Genomic DNA, 23522 nt, shown 5'->3' on the forward strand with positions numbered 1-23522 from the left:
TGAGACAGGGGTGCTAACCACTACACATACCGTGTAGCCCCAGAAAATAATGGATTTCCTTAAATTTTATATCCTTAAATCTCCTCATTCCTGCAGCAAAAACGAATCACTTCGAATAAGTGAAACACCAAAAACCTCTTTAATTTTGATCAAGAAAACACTGACCACCATGAAGCTGCAGCTGCAAACTCAGCTGACTGCACCGGGAAAAGCCGAGTGCCTTCCACAGAGCTACAGAGACCCAGTTTCTGCGTGGACATGTGACCAACGCATGTCACAGACTTCTCATTACGACTTCAACAGACTTTCAGCTTGTGAACCAGCAGGAATGCCGATATTGAAGAGACAAGTGCAGATAAGAGAGAGCTGGAAAAGTTTAGAGAGATGCGGCGCTGTTCCAGAAATCACAGAGATCAGCATGTCAGTCTTCAGTTTCTGCTTCGTATTGACGGATGCTGCGCTGACGCCTCCACACACACTCAGAGGCGCCAGCAGGTCAGAAACAGTGACGGAGGAGGAAGAGGAGGAGGAGGTGACAGGGTCATTTTTTTCCTGTGTATGTGTGCCTGCGTGTGGCTCAAAATCCTCCAGTTCTCATTTCATGCTTCGCTGCAAACCTTTTGAACCATTTGTTGTTTCTTTTCCTCGTTTCCTCTGATTTTCCTTCCCACTCCCTCTCTCCTTTCCTCCTTCCCTGTGACACTAAAAGGGACCAGCTGTGTGGGAACGTCACGATTCCCGTTCAGCCTCTGCGTGGTCATTGGCTGATTCCCGTCAGCCTCAAATCTTCACTGTAAACTTTGAAAAATATCAACCAAAAAAAAACTATCAAAGCATATAATTTGTTTTATGATAAAACGCATAATACACAGCAACATGAGGCTTTTTTTTTTCTTTTATAAACCTTCTCTTACATGTGCTGGTGCGCAGCTTCAAAGCTGAAGTCCAATAATTCACCAGCGCAGAATCGACAAAACTGGATCACACATCTCGTGTGGTCCAAGTGAAGGCAGAGTCCCTATACTTAGCACAGCTTGACCTATTATTTACAAATCAAGAGAATTACCAAGCCCAGAAACAGACTGACCAACAGCAACAAGGATAGGCTCCAGCAACCATGTGACCCTGACGGGAAATCAGCTGGCTCAGGAAATGAAGGATGGATGGAGAACCGCAAACCTCGTTACGCCAAAAAAAAAAAAATGGATCTATATCCTGATTGCCCTTAGATAAAGCACAAGAAAGTAAAGAACAGTTTTGTGTTTTCTTAGAATGATTTCACAAAAGAATAAACCTGCAGATGTTCCCACCTTGACTTGGTTTGCTTTTCCACTCAGCTCTTTCAATTCAGTTTATTCTAAAGCACCAATTCCAAACCAGGATGTATGAAAGACTAAGATCTCTAATGCTAAAGGATGATCTGGATTTGGATACAAGTTTCTGAGACTTCTAAAAACTTTTTATGTTTGATAATTCTTGGAATGTAGAATTTTGTGATTATTGGTTTATATTTCTAGCAAATGTTTGAAAAAGTAATCTAATAGGCATCTATATCCAAATGTATTCAAAGATTAGAAGGCTATAAGTAGATGTGTAGGAAATCTCTATATACAGACATACTTCAGTACAGCATTAATAGAGCTCTAATAGAGCAATAAAATGTTTTTTTTTCTTTACAATAGATGTATTTTAGTTATCTCGTAGACATCATGTGCTTGTTGGGTAAGAAAGTATTTCTGAAGAAAAATGTCTGGATTTCATGATGACTTTAAAAGCATCAATGAAAACCTAAACTGTGGTTGTAGAAACTCCAATCTAATGAGTACCTGGGCCTCAGGTGTGTCGCCTGTCTTGGAGGTCAGCAGGAACGCATAGCAGGGCTGTTATTTTTGGGATAGTGTCATTTGCTGTGATGCTGGAATCCACCGTCACGAAAACCAACAGGTTCCCCCTCTGAGACACAAAAGTCATTTGTGACCTTCATCTGAATCTCGCTTCACTTCCTCCTTCACCTTGTTCTGTCAGTCTGAATCACCCTGCTCTATTTCTACTTAGCATGTCAGAGCTAATGGAAGCCTGCAGACATACACCCCAGTGGGCACGCACACACACACTCACGCTCGCACAATGACCTGATGAGTTTGTCTCCTGGAGACAATGCTGCAGAGTTTAGTTCCCTTCTGCGATCCGTGCATTTCCATTCCACTGCTGCTGTTCTGCTCTGACACACTGAAATCATCTGGAGCTAAATACTGCACATAAAGTTTGGCACGTAGACTCCACTAACATTTTAACAAAGAAACGTGTCCGCTCAGAGCAGAATGCAGACACTGATATTTATCCATATTATCACCGAACACATAGAGAATTGTGAGGCTAAAAGTCCAAATCAAAGAAGTACTGGATAATGCCCAATGAGGTATCTATAATCAGAAATGAATAAACGTCGCAGAGGAACCATCCTATACTTTGTCAAAGATGGTTCACGCTTCTGTGTTGTCCATTCATTTCTGATGATAGACACCTTACAGCAGTGGTCCCCAACCTTTCTCAGGCCACGGACTGGTTTAAATTGGACAATATTTTCACAGACCGGTCTGAATAGGGCCGAAGTTGGTGTTTTTAAGCATTCGACTTATGAAAATCTATTTTCAAAATAAAATGCTATTACAAGAAATATGATTTTTTTAAGTCTAAAAGTAACAGAAGATATTTGTTTTTCAGAAACATAAACAAAGTTTTTCATTCCTTTTCTTGGCCACTTTGTCCCTTTTGGGGTGGTGGGGGTGCCGGAGCCTAACCCGGCTCTTAATGGGCGAAGGCGGGGTTCACCCTGGACAGGTCGCCAGTCTTTCGCAGGGCCACAATCAGACACACATACACTCTCACATTTACACCTAGGGGCAATTTAGAGTCACCAATTAACCTATGAGGCATGTTTTTGGACGGTGGGAGGAAGCCGGAGTCGATGGAATTTGAACCGGGGCCTGCTGTGAGGGAAGTGCGCTAACCACTGCGCCGCCGTTCAACCCTCTAAATTAAAAACAAAGTTTTTAATTTGTAAAAATCATTTCTGATTTGAAATAAATTCTATAAAAGAAACATTTCATGCTTTTTCCCCCCATATAATAAACTCTGACTATCTTTCAGGGCAAAAAGATTTATCATATTTTTTCTTTACATAAATCATAATTCATTGGGTATTTTTTCAACACAAAGGAACATTTTCTGCGCTAAAGTTTCTGAATGGATGTCTACCTAATTCAGCCTTCAAATGTCCCTTTCATAAGTTTCCACAAATCACCAACTTTATTTGATTAAAACTTCAATCTATGTAAAATGTTTGTGATTGGTTTGAATTTTTATGACAAAGATTTACCCTTTAAAGTCAAAGTGGAGGCTAACAACCAAACGTAGCTTCAGTTATGTCTGACTTTTAAGGTTCGATGAACAAATTAAACAAAAAAAAAATAAATAAATAAAAGATGCGACCGTTGTAAAAAAATATGATACAAGGTGTGATGCATTGTCATGGTAGCGGCTACCAAACCTTCACCAACCTCTCTGCCACAGTGGAAGATAGTAGTGTATAAGCTAAACGGTGACACAAAACATAGTTCACATCTTACTACTTGATTTGATCCTGACGGTGAATCAAAAGTTTGTTTCAAGGAAGCAAAGTCTACTTTAATTGAAGAAATATCCACCATTAACTCTGATTGTTCATTGTAGATCAACAAACAAACACTGTATTTCATTAAATAATAATAAAATGCATAATATTAATATTTATAAACACATTTTTACATCTGAAGGACAGAGATCTTTTCAATGGTTGTTGTTTTTCTTCTATTCTATGGTTGTTTTTTTGTTGTTGTATAAACTGTAGAATAAGGTACGTCCATCTATGTTCCAAGTTCCTGTTGGTCCGGTTAACAACTTTCGTTTAGGAAAGCGCAATAATATAAAACATTCAGGCTATGTGACCAGAGCTTCTTTTCTATGTGTCCATTATCCTTTTGTAATGGAGCCAATCAGAATCGAGTATTAAGAACAGTTAACTCACAAGGATAAATAGAGTTTACACAGGAGTTGTTAGCAGTTTGTCGGGTTTTACAGACTCTTAAAGAAAAAATGATGTTGACTACTCCACTAACGGTAATCAATACTTTTGTTTTTTTCCATTGAGTAAGATGCACTCAGTTGTTTACGTGTTGCTTGAAAAACAAACTGAATTAAATCAAGTTTGAGTGAAAAAGCTGCGATGTCTCCGTGGCTGAGCGGTACATTTTCATTAGCAGTATAGCAACTAGAAACCATCATTCTAAAGCCTCCCCTATGAAGAATTTAAAAACTAAAACCTCTGTAGCTCTTTTTCCTCCTGGCTCCCTTCATCCTCCTCATCGACTTTTGCTGAAGGTCAGGCTGCTCCAAAGCAGCACTCTGTAATGATTACCAATTTTATCCAATTCCATCTCAGAGAGGGAGCGAAGATGAGGCTTTGGGTCCAACAGCAGATGGGATGTAATCAGAGACACTCCGAGATAAATACAGAGGACTGCTAACTAACTCTGTATCCAGCTGAGACAGTGAAGGACAATTAAAGTGTCGAGAAGTTTATGTGGAGATTTATGGGGCAACGATGTACAGTGGAGTAACCCCAGTAACACCTTTGTTACAAATGTTTCATAGATTTTGGAGGTTCCTCTTCATCAAAGAGAAATAATCACCTTTGTAAGCAAACGTCTGAAGATCTCCTTTTAAACCCAAATAAAATAAATATAATCCACTCCAGAAAATGTATTCAACTATTTATTTAATCAGTAATCACTATAGAAGAATTATAACAGCTTGAATTCGTAGATTTTACACAGCAGCTGATAGATTAGCGCAACAGAATGGAATATGAACCATTTTGTTCAAGTGTGAAATGGGACATCTAAACCTTTTCCCAGTTTTTTATACATGATTGAAAAATCTTTGTTGTCTTAATACAGATGTTCCTTTGTTTTTGTAGCGTCTCCTTGCTCTGTCATTGTTCGTTATTTAACACATTTGTTTTTTATGTTAGCAGATGTATTAGTGTTTGTCTTCTTGCCTTTTCATTGTTATAGTTATTAAAACATGTTTTTCCGTTAGCATATGTCCCAGTGTTTTTGTGTTTGTCTCCTTCCTCAATCCTTGTTACAGTCATTAAAATATGTTTTTCCCTTACCAGATGTTCCAGTGGTTTTGTCTCCTTGGTCTTTTATTGTTGCAGTTATTAAAACATGTTTTTCTGTTACCAGATGTTCCAGTGTTTTTGTCTCCTTGCTCAATCCTTGTTACAGTCATTAAAACATGTTTTTTCGTTACCAGATGTTCCAGTGGTTTTGTCTCCTTGGACTTTTACGTATTGTTACAGTTATTAAAACTTGTTTTTCTGTTAGCAGATGTTCCAGTGATTTTGTGTTTGTTTCCCTGCTCTTTCATAATTAAAATTAGTAAAACATGTTTTTTAGTTAGATGTCCCAGTGTTTTTGTGTTTGTCTCCTTGCTCAATCTTTGTTACAATCATTAAAACATGTTTTTCCATTACCGGATGTTCCAGTGGTTTTGTGTTTATTTCCGTGCTTTTACATCAATAAAAATAGTAAAACATGTTTTTTAGTTAGATGCCCCATTGTTTTTGTGTTTGTCTCCTTGCTCAAGCCTTGTTACAGTTATTAAAACATGTTTTTCCGTTATCAGATGTTCCAGTGTTTTTGCGTTTGTCTCATTGCTCTTTCATCGTTATTAAAACATGTTTTTCCATGAGCATACAGTAGGTTCAGGTGACTTTATGCAAACCTGCTTTCTTTCCTCCAATAGTTGCAATTAACACCATACCTCATTAGACTTAATGTTTTTATGAAGATCTGACTGTTTCCTTCTGTGTCAGACCCCATTTCCTTTTTTCTGTGACCCTTTGCTGGATCACGAAAAGGATCACACCTAAAACACTTTGACATAACCTGTCAGTCAATTACACAAACTGATATTATACAATATTGAGCAGTGATGGGCACTGAGGGCTTTCATGATTGCTTTCAACACACCCTGATCTGGCGTATTCTAATCAACTAGACTCACCTGATCCAGGTAATTAATGATCGTTAAAAAACATGCTAACACAGACCTTTGAGTTCCTGAAGTTTCCCATCTCTGATATCGACAATCTGGATAAATTACAATAATACAGACTGAATAAAAAAATATTATCAACAAATGAAACAAGTTCTTAACACTTCAATGTTCCAAGTATTTTTTTCTAAATTCCGCCACATGTCATTATGATCTGTGAACATTTGAGTATTTTGTTCAAATCTTTTTGCATTTCAAACAAAATAATTCTATTGATAAATGCTGACTGTGTGGATTAAAGGGAATTTGATTCATGGTAGGGGTGTAATATTTTGAGCGCATTATTAGACCAGTAAATCACACTGTATGGTCACGTGTCTGCAAAACTCTAAGTGTTTCCACTGTAATGATGGCTTAAACTTTTATTCAAATGAATCAAATTACATTTTCCAATAGCAATATAATTGATTTATTTCAATTTTAAATTATTTTATAGGTTGATTCAATTTGTTTAGCTACTTTTCTCGATCTGGATGGATTGTAGGAATAGAAATCGATTCATTGATTGATCATTCTAGTTAATTACATGAACACTTTAATACTGTAAAGTGTGCAAAGATTGTCTGACCTTCAGAATCCACTGGAAGTTTGTTAATTGCATAAAGGGGTTATGGTACTTCAAAGAAAGTCAACACTAAAGCTGAAACTGTGGTGATTCAGGCTTAATCGATATGTTGTCTGTGACACGCTTAGCTATCAACAGTGATGTCTCAGAGAGGCAGACTGATGTAGAAGAGGCCAGAGGCTCTCTAACCAGTGAAAAAGTGTGTAAAAAGATTGGGAAATTCAGAAAAAAATAACAATTTAACTCCATGTTAGGTTGTGAAGGCTTTGCCAATTTCATCTTCTAAAGTGCATAACATCATCAGAAGGCTGTGACACTGTAAAAGTCTGTGGGTCGGGGAGAAGAAACTTTCCCTAGAAGATGTATTTGTTATATAACTCTGTTATGTAGCGTGTTTCAGTGTCACGATAAACTAAACTGCAGTAAGTACAACAGCACGGTTTTGTCAGCATCCAGCTCGCCTTACAGGAGTGTCCAATCAGATTCCTAAAGGCCTGTCTTATTTTATCACCGTTTTTATCCCTCATGTGTTTCCATACTCTCACCCTCTTCTCTTGTTTACTTAAGTACACATTGTTCTCCGGTTCTTGACTCCAGAGCCCATTTGTCGTTGAGATGGTCTAGAACGTTCTAGCATTCTTCTGCTCACGGTTCCAGGTCCAATCCTAGTTCTTTCTGCCGGGTAGTGTCAGTGAACCTGCTGTGTTTAAGGATGACATTTTTTGGATCTTCCCTCTAACTCTGTCTGCCTTGCAAAAGACTCTTTTCTATTAACTGACTTCCAGCCAGCCTAAAGTGCTTATTTTAAGAAACTATTACCCAGCCTCCTGGGTTTTTCATTTCTTCTGAGTTGTTCATGTGCAGACGCTACATATTTTTCCATTTGCCCCTGGCCTGATTCCCATTGTTGAAAAGCACCTGATTTAAATAATCAGCAGTAGGTCAGATATCCTAAAAAACAAAAGAAAGAACATCTCTTAAAGACTAGGATTGCATTCCCTAGGGATGTACAGAAATCTGGCACATCTAGAACAAACAAGCATTAAAAAGCTTCAAACTTTTTAGCAGCTAAAAAACTAAATTAAAAAAGAATTCAACACCAGAACTCCATAAACTTCAGATCTCAGTGCCAGCTATCTTCAGTTTTCAAAAGAGCTAATATTAAATCAAACTTTATTCAAAAAAACATTTTTGATGCTAACAAAAACAATGTCAAACCAAAAAAGTAAAGTACTTTATAAAAAACAATGCCAGTAAATCAGACACAACATTTTGTCTCTTTGACCAATCATGCTCATAAAACTTTGATCAAGATAAAAAAATAAGATAATTAGAATGTGTATTAAAGTTTGGGTTGTTGCTAAAGTGAGAAACAATATGATGGGAAACAGTCTGGGATCCCATCAACTCAGTGGGGATTCACTAAAGGACGTGGAGGCCTGACCACACCGAGGATCTCTGTGACTCACATGAAGACTGAATCTCAAAATGTACGAGTGAAAATGAAGATCAGACAAAATCTAAATGTGAAAAAGAGATCTAAATAAAAAAAATACTAAATTATATTACTAGAAACGACTGAATATGCATTCCTTTTGTAAATGACCATGTATTTTAATGTGCGGCGTTGATTAATCACGTGCGTTCACATTCACAGCCCTAATTTTAAGCATTTGTCATGTTATCCTTGTTCTATTTTTTTTTTTAAACATTTCATCTTTAGAATCTTTAAAGAGGAGTTTCAACCTAAATTTGAATGTTTGTTTCGCCTCCATCAAAGATGGTTTGAAGAAAGATTAATAATTATCTTATGGATGTTGCAAAAATCTGGAACATTGAGCTTCGCTGCTCATAAAGTCAACTATGCTTTTTGACCTCAATAATGCAGAGAAAACTGCTGTGTGTGACGTGGACAAGAGATGCATTTACTTACTATTTTTTATAACGAGAAGTTGCATTTAGCTTTCAAAAATGTCTCAGTTTCAATTAAACTATGATTAAAGGAATGAAAACTGTAAACATTTTAGTAATTGGACACGCAGCAAGTAGAGTGCCAACCTCTGACAGCCGTGTTTGAAGTGTTGCTTCGTACAAACATGATCATTTCCAACAAATATTGCATCTCTGTAAGTTTTTTTTTTTTTTGTTCTGCTCATCATTTCCTGCATAGGAATGGCACACAGGATATCCTGTTTGTGTGTTTGCAGTTTTAGCATGCCAGATTGTGTTGCTGACAACCCAAAGCGTGAAGATGTGCTGTCAGACTGACTGCAGCAAGCCGACAGTGTATAGCAAAAATACGTAAACCCAATTTATGTCTACAAATACAGAGGCTGTGAGTGCTGCATGCAAGTTAAATTTATTTTTAATTTGTAATTGCTCCAAATGCATCTTCAGCTCCAGTTTTCCTCTGCAGAAGCTTGCAAGTGTGCGCTCTGAGCCTGTCTTCATAAATCCTGCAGAGCGAACGTGAATTCTCTGCCATCTGAAAGAGTGTGAGTTCCTACTGTCAGCCAGAAAGCAAATTAAAACCTAATGCCAACTGGAATTGGCTGCAGAGGCACTGACAGACACACGCAAACACTGAAGTAATTCACCGTGTGTTTCTATGAAACAGAGAGCCCCTGCTGTTCTTTACATCTCTACATGTGAACCCACTGACCCAACACAAGTGCACACACACACACTTTCATTTCCATCTGAGACAGGAGCCTTTTTGACTTGATAAATTCCTCTACGTCTGCTTCTTAACTTTATAGAAAACTTTAAAATTCACTAAAAGTTAAATGCTGCATGTTAATAAAAAGGTATTAAGTGCAGCATGAATGTGCTGACTGGCAGAGAAACTGAGATCACTCTGCACTCTTTTTCTGCTGCAGTGTTCATTTAAGATAAAAGGATTAGAGTTTAGGTCTCATCAAAGTCAGCCAAACTTTTCTCAGGAATCCAGACATACTCTCACTTTTAGAATGGTCTTCAGCTGATTTCACTAAATTCCGTTAATTTGTTTACAAGATGTGCTGCTGTAGTGGCAGCCTGTCACAGCAGTAGCCATTTTGGTTCCATACTTTGGTCCAGCTTTTTTTATTTTTTAGGGCTCACATTGACCACAAGCATCCAGGCTCAGGTGTTTCAGACACACATACAGGTGTGGTATGCACTCATTTATTTCTTCAACGTCCACTAAAACATGTAGAGTAGATTTGTGTGGACACACAAGAAAAGAAGTCTTCAAGAGCTAAAATCATATTTTCCTACTATGGTCTCTGTGTTGGAACGTGTGGACACTTCTGGTGTTTCAGGGGTTAAAACGTGGTGAAGCACAGGTGAAGTAATGACTCAATACAACATGACACAACTATTTTGTCTTTCAAGACTCACTGAAATGAAAATGGTGTTTTTAACATGTTCTTGCAGCATTTTTTTCATACTTTATTACAGACTTAAGGTCCATTTGCCACAGGAAACACAATAGATTAACTTAAAAGTATTTAAAAAAAATAAAACACTCATGATAACACATGTAAAAAAACAATAAAAACATTAACATAAAATTACCAAGTATTATAAACTTAAATAATAAAAAAAGTGTAATTCAAACTACACTAAACCAATGAGAACACATAAACCTCATGTACACGTGTGTAAACCTCACAGCATCAATTTCAATGGCAGGTATCTATTAGGTGATAGGAAGACTTCCACCAATCAGACGGCACTGATGCTACATCAAAACAGATTCTCACTTTCAACTCGTCACATCTCGATGTTTGGTTCAGGACCCCTCCGCATCAGAAACTGACATTTTGGATGTCCCTAATTCGTCGTTTTTTGATGTGCTGGTTATTCCCATTAAATCACAAGACCCAACCTCTGGGCCGTGAACCAGAACCAGTCCAGCACCAGGACCCGGAGTCCACCAGTACCCTTACCAAGTACCGATACCCTAACCCGGTGGTTCGCGTTTGGTAGCAGGTTGGATCCGGTAAAGCATCTGGTACCTCGTCCAGTATCGCGTCTGGTGCTGGGTTAGGGTTAAAGTACCGGTACTGGGTTAGGGTTCTGGTACTGTGTTAGGGTACTGGTACCAGCCGTGTCCTGAGGACTAGCCTGTGTGCAGTACCGCTTCTAGTACAGCATATCTTTAACAACCAAAGTACTTCAGCACATGTGAATTCTGGATGAATTCAGGGCAATGAACTCGACATGTCTACTTAGAGAGTTCAGATTTGAATCCCCAAAAAACCCTCCTAGAGGGAGATGGAAGAGTTTGAAGTAATTTCTTCTTGGCCAATATCATTTTTACTGGAACAACTAATGGACACAAATTTACTTTGATTATTGTTAGAGAACTGGGCAGAAATGGAACATTATCCTCTAACAAAACTGCAGTAGTCATCCTCTCCATTCCCTCTCCTATCAGCAGAGCAGTGGAGCAGCGTCATGATGTCTTTTGTTCCTGAGTCATTCTGAAAATTCCTAAAATAGTTTTCCTCTTTGAAATGCTTCAGCCAGGAGAAAAGTTTTAAAGTTGCCAAAGCCTGTGTGGTCTCTGCAGGCTGTAATGAGCTCAAAGGGTCGCCCAGCTGTGTTGCCACAGCATTGACTTTGGACTCGGCTGAATCAGCTGACGACCATGTTTGTACTTCCTCCAGCTGAGCCTCAATCCAACCTGAACTCCCAACACATCTAAACATGCCGTCTGTCCAAAATCTAACATTTTAATGAGAAGTCTAAAGAGGTTTTTAGTCATTTCTGTGATGCTGAATAAAATATGTCTTGAGGGGTTGTTGGTTTAAGTCCCAGGACCGGCAGAATGGAACCATAGCAGATGTTTGTGCCTCCTTTGTTGTGCCCTTTGGCAAAGCTCTTGACCTCATTTTCTCCAGGTAGTTCGTGGGTTCAACTATGCAGATGGTGAACGGCTCCAGGTGTCCTAAAGGAAAACGTTTTTGCTTTCACTGGATTTTCCTGAGATAAATAAAGGTTAAATAAATAAAGATGACACATTACCTGCAGCCACACTGAACAGGAGTTCCTCAGTATACTGTCACATGTTCTTTCACGTCTGCTGTGTCAGATTTCTACTGAGTTTGTTGTAAGAGCTAAAAATGAGAGATTTTAAAAACTGCCTTTTTCAAAATCAATCTTTTAGGTTGAATTAAATCAGTCAAGTTCTGTTCCTATTTTTGGATACATAAAACCAAACCAAGGCAGCAAGGTGGCGTAATGGTTCCAATCCCAGCTGGGTCCTGTCTATGTTGAAGTGTGCTTGTTTTCACATGAACATTGTCCAGGTTCCTCCTACAGTCCAAAAACATGCTTCATAAGATAAATGGTGTCTCTGAATTGCCATGAGGTGTGTGTGTTTGTGTGGCTTTGCAACAAGCTGTCAACCTGTTCAGAGTATGCCCTGCCTTTACACTGAAGATGGACGGATGAAAAGTAGACTTAACTTTATGTTCTACTTAGCAGACATAAGACATATGCATCGGAGTGGAGCAGAGCAAGAAGCTTGCGGCCTGTCAATTCTGGTTGTATGTAACAACTACTAGCTTTTTGTTTTATTTTGCCTAGCCTGATTCCCAACAATTGGAAAAAAGAAACAAAGTTTTAACCTCTAATTTTCTATGGCCCCCATCATGAGAAAAATGTTTCAAGAACATGTTAAAAACCGAATTTTCATCGGAGGGAGTCTTTAATATCCTCTTATGACCATTAAAAAAAAATTCCCAGAAGTGTTTTAATTATGATTATGAAGTTTTTAACCAAAATCCCAGAACCTAAATGTCTTAAAATGCCATTTTTTTATGCTGAGCACAAGCCTCAGTTTCCAAAATCTCCTCTGAGGGGGCGTGGCTTTTGGAGCTGAGTAGCCCCGCCCCTGATCCCGTAAAGAAGATCATTCATTCAAACAGAGTCTGTCTGTGACAGTTTGATTGACAGAATTAAAAGGAGAAATCCTCGGAAATGCAAAAACAAAATTATTTCTTATTACATTTGTTCTCTTTCGTAAGAAAAATGCCACACAGACATGTTAAAATCTCAAAAAATATGGTTTTCATCAGAGGGGGAGGTTAAGGCTGTTTCACATTTTAAACCACATAAATAAATGCAGCAGGAGCAGAAAATTGAGTGAGCCCACTCAGCCATCCCAGAGTACAGTAATTTACAGTGAATTCAAGCCAAATGACTGTGGAATGCAGCTGAAGTGAAGAACAGGAGGCTGGACACTCCTGTTCCTGTGGAATCCTTCACAGAGGATGAAGAAACCACGAGAGAATCCATACTATCATTTAGAATCCTTTCTTAGAAATGTCAGGATCACAATCGGAGCGTTTTCATTTCAATGTACAATAGAAGAGCACTTCACAGTACTGTGCTTAGTGCAAAAACAGGTCAGGATAACAGAAATATCCTGGTAAACATAAAGACCCTTTCCAAAAAACAAAAAAAAGTATTTATTTCCATTATTCCATGAAAAATTAGACTTTTATGGATTAAATTAATTTATTTTTTTTATTATTACTTAAATTGGGGTTCTAGCTCATAAACTCTATAAAACTCTGTGTACTAAATAAATACACTAGACAAGCCAGGAGTCAACGGACAGGATAAAATACTTTAGAGCAGGCACGTCAAAGTCAATCACACAAGGGGCCAAAATCCAAAACAAACCTGAGGTCACAGGCCGAACAGGATAAACATTTATTGAAAGCTCTAAAACTAAAATTTTAAAACTTAAAAAAGTAACTTTTTAAACTATGAATATAAACAGGCAGGAATATTATTCAAGAATAAATCAACTTAAACTTTAAATGACTTTTAATATTTCACTCTACGTAAAAATATATTTTGTCAAAATTTTACAAGTTAGATTTAAGCTTAAGATAACATCGAGCTATTAATAAGAATGAAATAAAATGATCTGGAGGGCCGGATCCGGCCCCCGCGTCTTGACTTTGACTCATGGGCTTTAGAGGAACTTGTTTTCTTGTTTTCTCAGGTATTGAAACAAACCGTTCATATCTGTGGTTGCAAAATAAACTTTTAATGTTTAATAAAATAACCTTAAACATGAATAAAAACAAATGGGGAGAAAAAAACGAAGTAACAAGAGTGACAAAAAACAAAGGTGACAAAGATTAATTGAAAAGTAGACACTTGAACACACTGAAGATGATTGACTAAATAAAGGTCACTGAGGATGATTAACAACGTGTACCTGCTATGAGTGAGACAAAAAAAAGAAACTAAAAACAAGAGCAGCATCTTCACAAATACAACTAGTCGTTTAGTTTCACAAAACCAGTTTCCAATTAGAAACTCTTTGCAAAACAATTTCCAGGATTTGTTTTTCTGCAAACAAAAGACTAAAACCAGAAGCTGAACTAACTCTGGCAGCACGTGGAGAAACGACCACATGACGCTGCGCTGCAGAGCGCGACAACATGGGAACTGCAGAAACACAAACAAGCAGAGAACGTCAGCAGGTCAGAGGTCAGCAGGGAGGAGAGGCACCTCCAGGCAGCAATGTCTGTCTCACAGTGAACTGTACTCACGCACACTGGTAATGGAAAAAAGTACAGTAGAAGTGTGGAGAGCAGTAAGATGCCCATGTTTCCATTTCTTTCAACAAAATGCAGAAGAAAACTTGTCGACTAACAGGAGGCTTTATGCACAAACCATGATGAAGCACAGAATTATTATAGTAGCCGTTCAGACAAGCAGACCTATCCCAGACATGACAGCAGCTCAGCTATGGATGATCTGAGATGTTGGGAAAAGCAAAAAAATGTTGAAATCTGGAGAGAAAAGCATCAATGTATTATTATTTCTATCCTGTAACAGGTATTAAGGGTTCAACTTTAAAAATAAATGTTATGTTTGCACTTTTAGACAGTAAATGTCAAGAGTTTTGCTCTCTCGTAGATCATTTTGGCAGCTTTATTGGTGGAAATGAATGCTTTATTTACTGCTGCAGTGGCAGTGTCCCATTTATCAAGTTTGTCCTGAATTATTGCATATTTCTAATTGTTTAGAAACGTATAGAAGGTTAGTTTTACGTCTAGATGCGTCATGGTGGTGCAAAGCGTCGGCACACCAGATAGGCTTATAAAATGTGATCTGATCCAGGCCAAAAGTTTGTGATGTGTGTTTCCGACGATTGAGTCTAAAGAGTTCATTTAAATGGTTACAGACGGAATACCCAGCTTGTCATCATCGTATGTCATGAAGAAATATGTGTTTCAAATTAATCACATTAGCCACAATGTGACTGAAGGATTGAAGGAGATGGTTACCCTCTTTATCAACATCTAACCGATGATGATTCAAGTCCATCACATCCAGCAGATACTCCACTTAAGCTTCTGAACAGAAAGAGCCTTTTTGACAAGTCTCCAAGCTTTCTGTCACACCAGAATGATCGGCTTTGTTTCCAGGACAGAGTCATGGGTTCTGAAACATTGTCACATGCAGTAAATAATGTCGGTCATGTTTTACTCACAAATGTAAAGCACCAGAGTGATCGAAACGGAGCTGAATCACACCTCTTTAAGCAGAGCAATCACAGCAAAATAGGACTTTGAAATCAAATGTACTCCGACAGGGAACACATGATCACTGCCGGTGAAGTTAGCTTTCACTCATTAGCATGACAAAGGCTGCCAACACTCAGAACTCAACTTTCAAAAGGCAGAAGCAGCTTCATAAAACGAGTGACGACTTACAATAATGGAAACCTGGCAAACGTCGGCTACTTTCTCCTGGAAGCAGGTTTCCTTCAGAAACCGTTACTTAATTGCACCAAGCGGTGCCATTTCCTGTCTCACAGTCGAACTGTCTGGTCTGCACTTAGATGAAGCACTCCTTGTTTTCTGAACATCAGTTTCAGAGACTCACCTGCAGAACTTTATTCTGTCTCTGCTGTGTGTGAAGGGTGAACACATGGGCAAAAACAAATTAGAAACTCTTCATGAGTCATGTCTCTGACTTACAAAACCATTTCATAAAACTAAAGCAATAGATTTTTCCAACTTAAGTTTCACAGTTTAGTTTACATGGCTTTCTTGTGTGTGTAGGTGTGTGTGTGTGTGTGTATTTATACATCTGGGGGGCCAGACTTAGGACACTTCACACTTTACAATGTATAAGTCTCTTTATGACAGTCAAAACTTAGTTAATAGAGTTAGAACGATGACTTAGAGTAAGACCTCAAAAATGTCTAATTCCAAAACAAAGTCCCCATAAAGATAGAAAGTCCAGAATAAGTGTGTGCTCATGTTGCCCACAGAAGACCTTTGTCAAAAATAAAAAAAATATCAAATAATTTTATAATGTGAGGAGAACTGGGTGGAACTGCTTACTTCCCTCTCCCCCTCCCCTCCCTTCCTCCATCCAGCTCTCCTCATTCTGTCCTCCCTCCTTCTCCTGACTGACCTCAGTGTTATGCGGCTCAAACACACTCCCACGTGCTCGGAGAGCAGGAAGCAATAAACACACAAGCTGAAGCAACACGTGAAACAATCTGCTGCTGCAGACAAGACTGACAAGTGCAGACACACCGTCCGTCTGTGTCACGGTACCTTCTGTGGCCTCCTTCAGCTTCTCCCGTCTCTCAGCAGGTGCTCCCCTCTGTGACACCCGGCCGGTGGCAGAAGGAGAAGAGGGATGAACGTTTGGATCTTCATGCAATTGTTGCTTCTTTTGGCAATTCCCCCCAAAAAAGAAACTTCTGCTCACTCTGACATGTTCTACTTTTCGTCTGCAGACGAAAGAGAGGAGGACAGAGTTTCTCCAAAGGCGTAGACTTCCCAACACCCCGTCCTGTCTGTTCACCTCCTCTCCTCTACCTCTCAGTCCAGCAGAGTTCCCCGTTGCAACAGCTGCTGAGCCGTTGTTGCTAAGGCCATCTGTTGCAACACGTCTGACTGCCTGCCTCTCCACTTTCACTCACCCTCTTCCTCCTCCCTCACTCTGAAGCACAGAGGGAGAGAAGAAGAGGAGGAGGCGGGACTTTGTTCTCCTAATCAGCCAACAGGGAGCCTCAGAAAAAACTCCCCTTCTAACTGGAAGGGGAGGAGCAGCTGCAGGAGGGACAAAAAGAAATTCAAGGGAAAACTATGTTGGAGAGATGCACACCCCGTGGTGTCTTCAGTCAAAAACACAAGAATGAAGGGAAACGTTCACCATCACAACTCTGGCTGCAGAGTTTGGAAAGCAGACGGCTTCTCAGAAAAAGTTTTGGAACATTCTGACATTATGGATTTTAGAAGTTGGGAGTATTAGATCAATAACAGACAAAATGTTTATGGAATGATTGCAAACTTCTGCTGCTGCAGCCTGAATACATTTAAGGGAATTTAAAGGAGCATTTGAAAGTAACACACTTTTAAAGATCCACTTCAAAGAAAGTTGTGTTTTTAGCATGTTCTTAAAATTAAAATTGCATTTCTACATTTAAATTGTGAATGAAACACACTGGTTGAGCCACTACAGCTTCCTCTTCTGCTCCACTCTGATGCATCCACTTGCAAACAAGCAGATCCATGAACGTCTTTGTTTTCCTGGAATCTGGATCTAAACCAGGAATGTCAAACTCATTTCGGTTCAGGGGCCACATTCAACCCATCTGATCTCAACCGGGCCAGACCAGAAACATAATAGCAAAATGACCTTGTATAGCAAAATCTTTTGTTGGATGCTCTTGCTTAGCTTCCCCTAGTGGCAGAATTGTGCATTGCAGTCATTCCTTTAAAGAACCACAACTCGCCACAGGAATGGAAACTTGCTTATTTTTTCAACATCCTAATAATTTTTTTAATCTTCATGACCGAGCCGGATTACACCAACTGGCGGGCCGGATATGGCCCCCGGGCCGTGTGTTTGACACCCCTGATCTAAACTGTAAACCTTGATAGCTCCGATGTTGTTCTCTGTTTTTGTTGTGGTGGCAATGCTAGGATGGAGATGTAAAAAGCTGTAAGCTAGCATAGAGTGTAAAGAAGTAACATTTATGGGTGATGGGTAAAATTTGTGTCTTTAACACATTCCTATAGTATTTTCATCACAATGGGGGACATTTATAAAGTAATTTATGATTTAAATTCAATTTCTGGGTATTTCTTTATTCGAAATGTAATGAATCAGGAACAGATGAGAACATGCGGTTTGAAAAAGCTCTCAGTTGTGACTGTGATGGGCAGACCAAAGTCTCTGCTCCACTCCAATTCTGATCCATTCGCTTGCAGACAAATAGATCCACCAACGTTTTTGTTTTCCTCGTCTGAGCTGGAATCTGGACCAAGACTGTAAAGCTAGATAGCTATAATATTGCACACCAACGCAGCATCCTTAGAGTTTCCCTCCTTGTAAATATATTCATTCAGCCTCATCTCTATTTGTCATCACTGCAACCTACTCATACATATCTATGTCATAGATAATAAAACTGAAACGACACGCAAAGGTCACATAAATAGGACAAAAATGAAACCCAAATGAGAAATTATTGGAGTCTGCATCTCACAGATACTTCAACTGAAGCTGTATTTTTAAGATTTTACTTAAAGCTTGAGGGTTAAACTGTTTACTGCTTTAGTATATAAAGATCAGAGGAATGAACAAGGAGAAGAGAAGCATGACGGGTGAGATGGATGCAGAGCAGGCAGAGGGCAGCTGGTAATGGAGCTGCTGGCAGAGCTCCTGCTTGTTCGTGGGTATTCATGTAGCTGGTGGCTTCAGCTAAATGGAGCGAACAGTGAGGAGGGGGTGATGGGTGCCGAGTTTCAGCTGAACAAAAAGTCCACTCATGCCTTCTCCACACTACCATTCGACGGTGAATTTTAATCCACTCAATTTAACTTTGAACGTTTTCAAGTTATTGCAGCAGGTTTGGAACTTCAGCCGAGTAGGAACATCTGCAGAGTCTCAGCAAAGTGCTTTTTAAATAAAAGTTTGTTGATGAGTCCTAAAATATATAATCAAACATGTCAATAATCTTCTCAACAGGTCAGTTATTCTGCGATCAGTAAAGGTTGTTTAGGAGCTTAAGGAAGCAGCAACCGTTGAGTTTGTGTCGACATGACGTAAATAACAGATTCAAAGACTGAGCGAACACAAAGATTTAGGGAGCCTGTAGTGCAATGGAGATGGACAAGTGACTCTCTGGAGTAAGTCTGGGTAAATCAGAGAAGAAACACAAAAATGTCTCTTCCTCTCTGTTTGTTCAAAGGGCAGCAAGAGAGAGTGGCTTTGAAGAGGGAACTGTAGTCAGCAAGAGGATACAAAGTCTTTCCTGACTCATCACATGTCCAGAGGAGAAACAGTGAGTATATTGGTAGAAGGATGCTGCGTCTAGAGCTGCCAGGCGAGAGATCTAGAGGAAGACCAAAGAGGAAGTTTAGGGATGCAGTGAATGAAGACATGAAGGTAGAGCAGAGGATGCAGAAAGCTGATTGGCTGTGGTGACCTTTGAAAGGCTAAAAAATGAAGTAAAAAACCCCATAAAAGAATATATCTGTAATAATAATGAAAGCACGCTCAGAGGATCATCTCGCTCTATACAGCATCTTTGTGTGTTTAGGAACTCGCTATTTCTTCTCCTACGACTATTTCCAGCATTTTAGACAGTTCTGCGTATGTAAAAATTATATATTCCAATCCAACATGTGGGACATGTATACATTTGTTACAATTGAAAAAAGTTTTTCAGGGTCCATGTGCACAGTTCTAATCCGATCAAGAACATTTTGCACATATAAATGCAGCTAGTGATCAAGCCTCTTCCCTACTGAGCTGTATTGAGTTATCATGAGCAGACATGGACTTTCTTTTTAATTAGAACCAAAAACATTAATAATATTTTTAAGTGACGGTTTACTTGATTTTTTAGATGGTTTCTCAGGACTGTTCGGAGGGCGGAGGGGCAAAAATTCTGACATTCCTATTTGACCGCATGGCACTAATACTATCGAGTGCAAGTGAGTGTATTTGGATGCTGGTCAAGCCTTAGTCACATATGGGTGCATGTAACAAAGCCTATGACACCTGTACAGGTGCTGCAGGTTTTTGGGTTGTCCGGGTCTGTGGACAGTTGTAGAAGAGAGTGGCTGTATCTTAAGGGGTGCCTTGCAGCTCCCTTAAGGCTCGTAAAGCCATTTTAAGGGACGTCTTGAAAATGTGTTGTACCGTTGTCATGTGTGTCGTAAGTGTATTCGTAAGGACAATGGAAGGTGCAAAAGGATGAACTGGTGATGCCCTTAACAATTCTTATGGACAGTTGTGTGTAAAACTGTTTTCTTGAGTCTTTGCTGCTTCTTTCATTTACAGCAGAAACTCTGGATAGGTTAGGATGTGTGTTAAATGTAATTATAGCTAAGAGGGCTCAACCCTTTTCACTCAGTTGAGTCACATTATGAATGAAGTCACAACTCCTACGTGTTAACAAGCATACAATAGGGGAACCTCTTGAGAGCTGATGGAAAACACAAAATCCTCGTCTTCACAATCCTGGAAATGTTAGAGATTCACATCAGGATTAATAAAAAGTGTTTCCTGGAAACAGAAGCCAAGTGTACTCTTTAGCATCAGATGAATAGCAGGGACTCAGACTCGGTCCAATATACTGGCCCACACCCATGGGAGCCTGTTCAGTATATGTCTGCTTTTCCACTGAAAGCCTGATTTTAGAAGCTGGAGAATAAAAGTGGTGAGGAGAAAAGATAGTTGATTTTTAGGCTTTTTTAGTGCATGTCGTCTGCATCTGCGTTTGCTGCCTTTTGTGTCGGGTTTAGAAGTTAGTCTAACGATAGTTGTAGTAGAACCAGACTTTAGGTGGGGTAAGAAAGAATGATAAATTACATTTTAATTTGACATCCAAGTGCAGTTTGAATATACAACACACATAGGTTTAAATGTTGGGTATTGACATGATTGGGTTCAACTGACTTTAACAAACAGAAAATAAGAAAAAAAAAACTTCAAAAACGTAGTTCATTACGTAAAGCAAAGCAACTCTACCAGACAGCCAGCTTAACTAGGATGAATCACAGAATGGTATATACTCGATACTGCAGCTTCTCAGTTAGTTAGAAAACAATTTGGACATAAATCCTGTTTACTGTGCAGTGTTGATTTTCTCTTAAGACTCCTTGCAGGCCCTCATGCTGTCAATACCATCGACACGAAGACAAATGGCCCTGTACTGTGGAGTCCTACAGCTCTGCAGTCTCATTGTCTCTCTGCTTTACGCTAGATAGATGTGCAAGCTGGAGTTGACTCTAACCCAGACACCTCTGTCATGTAAAAAAATCCAGCTGCATTCAAGTAAAGGCTAATTGTAGTTTTTGTCAAAAACACCTGCAAAACTACTTTTTAATTTTGTGACCAAGTCAGGTAACAAAAAGTTTTCTGAGGCTGACCATAAGGTGGCTGATATCGGAAAGTCCTACCAATGACTAGAAGGGGGTACAGGACAGTATAGAATCACAAGGAACAAACCCTGAGCACCAGAACGATAGAGGCCTATATCTACCACACCAGATAAGACTCGAGGTGTAGGCTGTGCAAAGAGGAAACAATCCAGCACATAACTACAGGCTGGGAAAGCATACATGGAACGCCACAACCAAGTAACTGGAATAATATGCAGAAACATATGTACACAATATGGACTGGAGACCCCAAAGTCAAAATGGGAAACACCTCCGAAATTGGTAGAGAATGAGAGAGCAAAAAACAGAATTGCCCCTCGGGGATAAATAAAGTTGTTTGAACTTGAACTTGAACTTGAAGATCCTGTGAGACCTCCAGATACAGACGGACAGGATGGTAATGGAACCAACCGGACATTGTAGTGGTGGATAAAGAACAGAGGAAAGCCGTTGTGGTGGATGTGGGAGTAACACCAAGAAGCAGGAACATGAGAAACTGGAGAAATACCAGAACTGGAGAAAGCTTGGAAGGTGAAAGTGACAGTGGTGACCGTGGTAATTGGAGCACTCGGGCTGTAACCTCCAAACTGGAGGAGTGGCTACAGCAGATCACTGCAAAGACCTCAGACATCTCAGTCCAGAAAAGCGCAGTCCCAGGAACAGCTAAGATACTGAAGGACCATCAAGCTCCAGGATTCTGGTAGAGGACCCGAGCTAAGAGGAGAAACCACCACAGAGAGCTAGGTTTTATGAAAATTGTTTTGTTGTTTTGCTATCAACAAAAAAGTGGTTGCACTTTTTTAAACTTTTTGCATGTTAGTAGAGCACAACTAATAAACATGAATGTTTTTATTTACTCATCAATTTTAAAACCTTAGACTAATGAAAATGGAAGTTCTCTGTGTGCAAGATTCATGCATCTGGGCTGTAATGTAGCTCAGGATAAAAAGTGTGAGTCTTTCTGCAGACCGGCTGCTGCAACACAATGACTATTGCAAGTTTGTGTGTGTGTGTGAATGTGTGTGTAAGGGAGTGATGAATGAGTGTGCTTACCGCCCTGCAGGGTAATTCATTTCTCAACCTGAACGACACTTAATGTCAGACTGAACAGGATTCATCGAGGAACACAGCCAACACAAACACACAATGCACACACAGCTACACTAACTGAGGCCCGTGCAGTCTCAGTGGGACCTGAAACCAAACTCCTGTGGTTCTGAAAGAACTGATGTCATCCTGGAACAGGAATAGTTCATCTGCTGTACTCTACCTGAGGAGGAATAGTTTTAAAATGATATTGGGATTGACCTTCGTTTGTTCAAATGAACTGAGGAAAAGCTTGCAGGGCAAGTGTCAATTAATGTTATGCAGCATATAATTACATAACAATTAGTAAACATCAAACAATAAACCAATTAATGTAAGTGGTTGACTCAAAAGATTGTTTTTGTAAATGAACATGACACATTTTTGTAATGAGCTGCTCAAAATTAATCAGGTTGCTTAAAGTTACATAAGTCCTGTCTTTACCAATTTCCTTCACTAAACAACACACATTTTCACTTCCTGCAAATATCACAGAAAACGAGACTACTGGAAAGAGCTCAACTAAATAAACAGTTTGTATCTTAGAACAGTTTTACCAAAGCAGAAGACTTTCTGTGTCTGTATCTCGTGCGTTTGTTCTCTGTAAACTACTTACTCCATCTTCCATTGTCATTATTTTTACTTTCTTTGTAAAGTTTGTTCAAAAACAGCTGCTAAGATCAACATTCTTGATGAGGAGTGTGATGAGTATTCATTGTTTATTGGTCATGGCTTTAGAGTAGAGGTTTAACTCCTGAGGTTCCACATGGTTCTGTTCTTGCCGTTATTCTTTTCTCATCTTTTCTCTGTGCTCCAACATCTTCCTGTCTCTATCTGCATTCATCCGTCTCCATCATTTTTGACAATCTAAAGCAGTGAATCGTTACTGGTCGGTATGTCGTTTGGTATCAGGACGTGGACCAAAGAACAATAATAATAGTAATTTTAGCCTTTTTTCTGATTCTGAAGGAAGTTTTAGTTTGGAAAACCACCAGATTCTGTCCACCACATCTGTCTATGACTTACTCTTGATACATGTCAAATCTTTTGGCTCAGTTACTCGGCTGCTCAGACCGTCAAATGAAAAGTGCAAAGCTAGCAAAGTTAATGAAAAAACAAACGTCTAAAAATGTCTTATGGAGAGTAAGGAGCCATTAAAGAAACTGGTGAAGAGTCTTCAACTTCAAAGAAAAAACAAATCAGCAAATGCAACACTTTAGAGTAGTGATCAATGTACATCAGTCGATTCTGTTGCTATAAAAAGCTGCTTTGTG

At 39.2% G+C, this 23522-nt stretch overlaps 1 protein-coding gene across 2 annotated transcripts in view; it reads right to left on the reverse strand.

The window, feature by feature from the left end:
* Positions 1 to 16686, reverse strand: part of LOC112159050 (extracellular sulfatase Sulf-2) — a 78111-nt gene extending 61425 nt beyond the window's left edge. For both annotated transcript variants that reach the window (XM_036212880.1, XM_024292866.2), the window contains exon 1: positions 16315 to 16686. The gene's annotated coding sequence lies outside the window, so the exon portion shown is untranslated. The remainder of the gene's footprint in view (positions 1 to 16314) is intronic.
* Positions 16687 to 23522: the final 6836 nt, after the last annotated feature.

The sequence above is a fragment of the Oryzias melastigma genome, linkage group LG7 (genome assembly GCF_002922805.2).
Source record: "Oryzias melastigma strain HK-1 linkage group LG7, ASM292280v2, whole genome shotgun sequence".
NCBI classification, from domain to species: Eukaryota; Metazoa; Chordata; class Actinopteri; order Beloniformes; family Adrianichthyidae; genus Oryzias; species Oryzias melastigma.